The sequence below is a fragment of the Curcuma longa genome, chromosome 18 (assembly GCF_044706935.1).
Source record: "Curcuma longa cultivar G26 ecotype Majalengka, Jawa Barat chromosome 18, ITB_CL_G26_1.1, whole genome shotgun sequence".
NCBI lineage: Eukaryota > Viridiplantae > Streptophyta > Magnoliopsida > Zingiberales > Zingiberaceae > Curcuma > Curcuma longa.
The window spans coordinates 6,051,639-6,060,535 of record NC_133878.1 but is presented as its reverse complement, the minus strand read 5'-3'; positions in this window follow the sequence as shown (position 1 = coordinate 6,060,535).

Below are 8,897 nucleotides of genomic sequence, written 5' to 3'. Positions count from 1 at the left end.
TACTTACATGCTATTGAGAGTGAGAGCACCACCATCATATACCTTGTGAGGATTACATCAAGTTTTAGTTTAATCATGTGCTTGAAATCACCATGCTTGTTGACTTGTGTATGAATTGGATCTCTTTATGCCTTGATCTATGAAAACTTGATAAGCCTAAGTAACTACCTTTTACTTTCTTTGAAGTATTGATATGAGTTACTTAGGGAGATGTTTGTTTTCTTTCCTTGCCCGAGACGTGCAAGAATAAGTGTGGGGGAATTGATAACACTCATTTTCATAGTTTATTTTGGCCCTAATACTTGATGTTTTTGACCCTCTCGTTGTGTAACTATTGAATATTAACACATATTGCGAGTAGGAACTTATTTTGGACCCTATTGCTTATTCCTACAAATTTTGGGTTGAATCTAACATTTTCCATGTATATTTGTAGGATACTCAAAGAGCTATGAAGTTGGATGAAGTTGGAGCGCATTTGGAAGTGTTTAGAGGTCATTTGGAGTGTTTTAGAGGCTCCCAGGGCCGTGCTCCACCTCTCCAGGCCTGCCTCACAGGCACGGCCGTGCCTCACCTTGCCCAGGCCGTGTCTCACAAGGCACGGCCGTGCCTCATCTTCCCAGGGGTCAAGACACGGTCATGCCTCAGCCGGACTGCTCTACAGACTAAAACTAAAATAGCCATAACTTTTAGCTCAGATGGAACCACGGGACGTGCCATATATCAAAATGACGAGGACTTCAAGATCTACAACTTTGCTTCAGAGTGCAACCATGGATTCCTTCTCTAAGCCATGCTAAAAGGCACGGCAATACCACTTCTACAGAATACTTCCTAATCTGGGCCGTGTCTATCTTACCGAAGGTCACCCTCTGACCCTCTAGGCCGTGTCTAATAGGCACGGCCATGCCTATTTAACAGAAAAGTGACTTCTCCAGGCCTTGCCTCACCTTTCCAGGCCGAAACACGGTCGTGCCTCCTCTGGACAGTTCTGCAAATCAAAACTAAAATGGACATAACTCTTAGCTCTGATGGAACCACGGGACGTGCTACCTACGAAAATGAAGATAACTTCAAGCTCTACAACTTTGATTCAGGGAGTTCAGACAGATTCGGCCTCTAGGTCATGATAAAAGCTATGGACGTGCCTCACTTGCAGAAAATCTCCTATTCTATTCATGGGTCGTGCCTCTTTTCATAGGGGCGTGCCTTGTTTGGGGCGTGCCTAGAGGCACGCCCGTGCCTCGTTTCCAGGGGGGTGCTTACCCCAGGTCGTGCCTTGAGGCACGGCCGTGTCGCAGAGTAGTTCAAGGGGGTATAAAGGTTGATTTTTGTCAAGAAAAAGGTATTCTTCCCTTTGGACCTGACCTAGGGGCTAGCCGCCACTTTCCTTTCACCGTCATCATCATCCTACCCATCACCACCGCCGGAAAGAAGTCAACGGGGGTTCCGTCTTCAAATCCGACCATCTTCCATCCACCAAGGAGTCAAAGGGGTTCCTTGTTCCTTTATACCATTTCACCTACCGCTTCAACCACACGGAGTTTGCATCGGAGTTGGGGGTTCCATCGTCGCCGCATCCTTCCGTGGAGTTTTGCCGCTTCGCATCCACCTCTGGCCAGGGACATTGGGAGAGTCATTTTATTATCTATTTATCAGCTTAGATTAAATTCTGCACATTAGATGTTTGTTTAAATTTCCCTTATAGTTTTGGATATTGATTGTTCTTAGTTTTCCTTTGTTTACTTGTTGATGCATTTATTTAATTTGTTGATGCACTTCCTTAGTTAATGCATTTTATTTTTAGCACTTTTGTAGTCGTAACTCTATCTACAATGCTTAGTGTTCTTTTTGTTCTTTAGATTTAGAACTCAAAACAACAACCCCCCATCCAATACAAAAGAAAAAATCCAAATCTCCAATTTCAATAACCATCTAGAATTACCATACACCACTACAATCGTTTGGGAGACGACTCGAGTTACCCTATACTACTTAGTTAGGGGATTCGGTATAAATTAAGTTGACGTGCTCATTTTACAACGACGATCTGAGCGCGCGTCAGCAAGCTCCTGCTCCAAGGCCTGGGATTGGTCGGCACTCTCTTGAGCCCACTGGTGCCATTATTTGATCTCCGCTTCTGCCGACGCTTTAGCCCGCTCTGATAGGTTAGGTCAGCACGGGTCTGGTCCGCAGCTTGCTTATTGGCATCAAAGGGATCACCGGATGAAACCCTGACAGCTAACTCATCTTGCAGCTTGGCAATGCAAGCCGCCATATGGCGATGCCATTTTTCCAGGCGGATAATGTACTGATGCATCGCTTTCAGCTCAATGTCTGCTTATCATTAAAGATAAGAAAGTGATGATTAGTAGTAGAAGGGATCAGACTAATAGATTCAATTATCATACCTTGATAAAGGATTCGGGCATACTCTCACTCAAGTCCATTAGACCCAAATGGGGGATAACCCTCTCCTGGTACTCACGGAGGCGGTCGATGGCCTCGTCACCCACGTCGCGGAATCGTGGATCCCCCCTGAAAAGGCTAAACTTCACAAAGGAAGTAGCAAAAACTCACGGGGAGACATAGGGGGATGACTTGGGACAAAGGGGGGAAGAAGGGTCAGCCACGGGAGACGCGCCAAGTTCTGGGGTCCTGGCTGCCCCCGACCCCTCAACAGCTCCCCACGTCTCTGGCTCCACGGGCTCTAAGTTCCCAGGAGATGGAGGCGGGAAGCCAAAGGAGGTCGGTTGGCTTGCAATTTTTGTCCGCTTCCGCTTCTTTGAACGATGGGACTCAGAAGTGGACTCGGTGGACTTTTTGGAGCAGTGTTTTTCTTTGTAGGGGTGGATTCGGGCTGAAGAAGGATCGCCCGACCCCTCGCCTATTTTCAGAAGAGGTGCTTCAGTGGAGGGAAGGATGAGTCCCATCTCTTCAAGAGGGGGAGGGACAGATTGTAGCTCGGCGTCAGGAGAATGTATGGATAAAGGCATGGCAGCTACAGGATGATCAGAACCTGCCTGAGCTGCCGCCTCGGCGGCCTCTTCCTCAGCCCACATGCCTTCTAGTGATGCGAGGTTCCACTTGAGAACCTTGTTCATTGACGCATGATACATGACTTGATCTGCAAAAAAAAACAAAGTTAGTCAGTAGACTATTATTAGGAGTAGTGACTTAAACTTACATAGGCGGTCATCCAAGGGAGTCGCCGTGCAGCTCAGCCCTGCATGATACAAAAGGGCTTCGTTGCTAATCAATTTGTTGGCATTAAATTTCAAGTCCCTCAATGCCTCAGTGGCATTCAGAAAGGCTGACGAGAAATGATATTGGCCCAAGGCAAGTAGAGGGGGTAGAGCGAAATCCCAATTCGCCGATCAAGGATAGGGGCAAGGAGGCCGGATATAAAAGAAGCGTTCCTTCTAACCTTTGTGTGAGGAAGGATAATCGATTAGAAAGGTGCACCCTTGCCTAGCTGAGAAGTATAGTATTCCCCGCTCGGCCCGCCTCAGACCAAATAAAGCTAAAAATAAAGATGCGCTCACGGGGATTCGGTAAAGGTTGCAAATTATAGCCACCCCACAGATCAGGCGAAAGGAATTAAGGGCAAGTTGAGAGGGGTTGAGATGGAAGAAGGTGGACAGATCCCGAAGGAAGGGTGGGATCGGGAATCTGAGTCCCCTTGCCAATTGGCCCTGGAAGCAAGTATAAAAATCGAAAGGTGGTTCGTGCGCCCGCTGCTCGAGGGTCAGAAGAAGCATGAAATGGTCGTCCAAAATATGGTAATAGTCGCGAAGGCGTTGAATATCTTCGAGGTCGAGCACAGTAGATTGTGTCTCATACCAAGGTTGGTCGGAAGCCATGATAGTTGTTAAGAGAGATTGAAAATGCGTAATGGTGAGGAGAATAGGGACTTATGAGGAAAGTAAACAACGACGAAGATGAGAAATTGGAGGAAGCGAGAGCTGAAAAACCAAACAACAAAGACTCAACTCTACAGAAAAGACAAAGAGAATTACATGAGGGGATGCCCCTTTTAAACTCGAAGGCCAAGTCTCGCGAAGATTATCAGGGCCATCCAGCAACCGTCAGATTGTGACGGTTATATCTTCACGGTTAAGAATGGGTCGCACCTTTAGCCAATACGATGAGAGCATTCGTTATCTCTCCCACGATCACAACTGTGATCCGAACCTTGTCCCGCAAAACAAACCCACAATCGCCGCCATTGAAAGTCTGATGGCGTTGGATGTCTAATATAGTACGGATCTCATAAATGATGTCGCATGTCTTCGTCATCATTAAGATATGGCTTATTCCCTTCTCGAGGAAGATTAGATGTCCCATCCATTAAATGCAGTCTCGCGGTTAGTGATGACCCGTCATTCAGAGTTGGTTGGTATTCCGTCCTGACCAAGGATCCTCGGAGATACGAATGGCCACTTTTCCGAGACTGTTCTTAAAACCATTTTTAGGAGTGGGTCTATTAGGAGTTAGGTATATTGACCCCCCTAAGGATCCGCCACAAAGGTGATGTAACGGTTTAGTATCCCGCGTAAACTCGCATAGTTTAAATCAGACGGAATATTCACTAACAACTTAATCTCCAAAGGAGTCAGACAAATCCCCCAGAGGATGTCTCAATAAAGTACTCTCGACTATCGACAGATCGGTTCGGTCAGTAATGGGGAAGTGATGTCTATTATACTCAGTAGCAATCCATATAGACAAAGTGATCAACCTTTAATACATTAACACAGCAAGGTTTACAAAAGGATAGATGGACCGGTCTCCGGTACAAATTACAAAAAAAGAAAGAGAATCTTCTAGTCCTGCCCCTTGTCCTTCGGAGAAGAACTTGAAAATAAGACCCGAGCCCTCGATTCTGGAACTCTAGCATGAAACTAAGAAGGGTCGGCCCCCTTACCAACATCGCTTCAAACATCAGCCGGTAGCTCGTCCCATACGCATTGAAGGTCCAAAAAACTCAAATCACTATCCCGGGTTATCACCTTGGCTCTGGCAAACTGGCGTATGGCCCCTCTGAACCCATACTCCATCATTCTCCTTGACCGTTGCACCAACATATCAAAAAATTCCGGTGACAACAAAAACGCTCGTTGGTGCTCAGCCAAACGAGCCTCTTCATGAGCTTGGAAATCGGTCAATTCAGATTTCACGATCTCCAAGGCGCTACGAGATGCCTCCAATGCAGGGGTCAGTCGGGCTTCGCGGGTCTGAACTTTGAGCAACTGCTTACTTAACCGCTCATTCTCCTGCCAAAGTTGGGCAATGGTAATCGGAATCGTAGTTCCCGGACTACCCCGGGACTGCTCCGCCTCATTACGGGTTCCTTGAGCCTCCCTCCCCGATCGACGAATTTGACGAACATCAGCTCTCGCTCGTTCCAGTTCTTTCTCTAACTCACGAACCCGGGACGAAAGGCCCTGGGCTTCTAGACGCCATTCCTCTACCTCGGCCTCTATCTTTTTTAGGGCTTCACGGGAGATGCCAGTTCAACCCTGACCCCATCATTACCTCCGAAAGGCCCGATTACTGCCGAAGTTCGCTATACCACTTGATTTCGCAGATGAGTGAGCTGGCTTTCCAAGCTAGCGTTGCGTTTCTTGACCCGAACCAAGTGTCGGTGAAGAACCTTCTGCTGCATCGTCGCCTATAAACAAGAAAGGTGCGTTATGAAAGTAGAAAAATATAAGACATTAATCGGCGGCTGACCTTCACATTTGCCTTGCATAAGATCTTGCTCAGATCCATCATACTGAGTCATGGGAGGGCGTTCTCTTGGTATGCAAGTAAGCGTTCGGCCACGTTCTCGGCCAGTTCTTGGAGGCTCTCATCACCGTGAAAAAAACTTGGTTGACTATCCTCTAGTAGTGGACGAGACGCCCCTTCTTGGATCAATAACAAGTCTTGCCTCGCCGGCGCGACAACATCCCTCCTTGATCGCGGGGCCCCTGAACCTTCACCCACCTTCTCCTTGCCTTTATCTTGGGCATGGGAGGGAGTAACACGTGGGGAAGATGAGCCTTCAACATGCCTACATTTACTAGGAGGCTCAGATATAACAAGCACCCCCGAAGGAGCACCCCGAAGCCGTGCGACCCCTTCAGTGGGTCGGATCGCGGAGGGCCTGCTATCCCCAATGGTCCTGGAGTTTGGCGGGGCAATAGTTGGCTTCGCTCGAATCCTTTCCCCTTTGACCAGGAAGGATTTGTAGGTGTCGGCTGGGCAGAGGGTAAGGCCCCTACGGCCTCCATGATATCCCCTTCAACCCAAAGACTCATTTGGGAGATTCTATCCCACTTGAGAACCTTATTGAATGATGCATCCAGCATAATTTGACCTATGACGACACGCCCAGTTACCAAAAAAGATGAATAACATTAAAAGACCCAGAACGACTTACTTAGTTATCCTTCTAAGGGCATAACAATTGGGCTTAGACCTGCTCGATACATCAGCGCCTCGTTATCCACCAGGTCATTAACATTGAACTTTAGACCTTCTAAGAGTTTAGCCATCTCTTGGAAAATGTGGTACGACCTATATTGACCTAGCGGGGGCAAAGGGGGTAACTCCGAAGCCCAATAAGTCAGCCAAATGTATGGAGACAGAGGGAAAACGTAAAAGAATCGCTCTTTCCATTTGTTATCTATGTTGGGATATTTGCTCAGGAAGGCATATCCCTGCCAAGCGGCAAAGTAGAATACCCTATGCTCGGCTTTCTTCAGGCAAAATAAGGTGTTAAACAAACATACGTCCAGAGGAATTTGATACAGTCGACACAAGATGACGGTGCCACATATCAGGTGAAAGGAATTAGGCGTAAGTTGGCACGGATGTATATGGTAAAAGATAGCCAAGTCATGGAAAAGGGGGAAGAGGAAATCTGAGTCCGCCTTTCATTTGGCTCAAAAAGCAAGTAACATGGTCCGGACGAGGCCTATGGGGACGATGTTCGGGTAAATGTATGTAGATTGAGTGATCAGTGGGGATATGATATTGGAAGCGAAGGATCTCAGCATCACCCCTATTATGAGCCGAACTCTGAAGTTCGCACCAAAACGAGGGAGCAACCATGAGTGGAAGCAGAAGGCTGAGAAACCATGAGAAAGTAGAAAGGAAACACGATAAAAGAGATGGGAAAGCATGAAGTCACGATAGTAAATTCGGTGACGCCCCTTGTTAGGATGTATACTGAAAAGACTTGCTCTTTTGTATATAAACATTTATCGAAAAACGCTATTCACCCCCCTCTAGCGAACCAACCGATCCTAATATCCTTCACCCTAAACATTAACTATAAGACTAACCCTAAACTCTATTTTTAATCACTAACCTTCATCACTAATCCTAACCCACCACTAACACTAGCTAACCCAATAAACCCTAACCCACCACCAGCAGCCCTAGCCTCCACCATTCAATGAAATCCAGCCAGTACCACTCCGGCAAACCCCTCCGTCGGCGCCACCAGCAGCCGCCCGCCGCCGGCCAGCAACAGCAACCCTAGCGCTGCTAGCCGGTGAGCTCTCCAGCAACCCCTGCAGCGCAACGGACCGTCGGCAACGAGCCGCAGCCACACCTTCGGCCGGCCAATGCACCCACCCTGGTCGGCCACCGTCATCCTCCTCCATTTCCAGCCTTCCTAAACCCTATTTCAAGCGATTAAATGCACAGAAACGAGCAGATCATACCGTGAGACACCTTCATCACTGGATTTCATCGCCGTTGCAGCCGGAGGACGGATCGGAGAGGAGAAAACGGATCGCCGGAGGCAGCGCCGCGCAGAGGAGAGGAAAAAACGAGAGAAAAATCGTGAAGGAAGAAAGGGGCTCGGGCGGCGGAACGCTTAAGTTAGGGCTTGGCGACGAATAAGCAGATTCGTCGCCAAATTGGCGACGAATATGTGATTCGTCGCAAAATTGGCGACGAATCACAGATTCGTCGTCAAATCATGTGGACCCAGCCACTTAAGTGAAACCCTAAACCCGAAATTTAGCGACGAATCCCTGATTTCGTCGCTATTTGGCGACGAATTCATAATTCGTCGCCAATTTTGCGACGAAATATGCGACGAATAATTTTCATCCCAATATTTGCAACAAAAAATTTTTTGTCGGAAAATTCGTTACAAATTTGCAACAAAATCGATTTTCGTCGCAAAATTCGTCCCAAATTGGCGACGAATATTATTTGTCGCAAATCTTCGTTGCTAAACAGCTGTATTTTTGTAGTGATTCGCAATTGCGAACACACCTAGCACGGCCGCAAGGTCGCCTCACACAATGACATACGACAATGGCTCTAAGGGCGAGGTCACTTCATGCAACCATATATAGAACTATCAAACGGACTATTTCATAACAGAATGGGTCAATCTGTTAGAAATCTATCATATGACAGGGCGAGACAGGCCGGCCCATCAACTTGGCAGATTGAAAAATTTTCAGTCCAACCCAACTTAAGATGGATCGCAAGTTAGACAGGCCAACTCACGGACCTATCAAAAAATAAAAAATATTAAAATTTTTAAATTTGAATTGTAATTTAAATGGGTCAAGTTGAAGATTTTAAATTTGGATTGTGATTTAGACAAATCAAGCCGACTAATTTATTAAATTTTCTCTTTTAATTTTAAATTTTGAAAAAAAAAATAAATTTTCTCAACCCGCGGACCAATCCATGCAGATTGCAAGCCTAAGCAGATCGATCCACTTAAATCCACTTTAAAATAGATTGATAAAATTTCAACCTAATTTGCTTAAATTGTTCGACAGAGCAAGCCAATCGGATGGACCTAATCCAAATTGACGGCTCTAATCATAGAAGATGGCCTCGCGCAACTACTGACCGCAGACCTTGTGCAGCCTCAA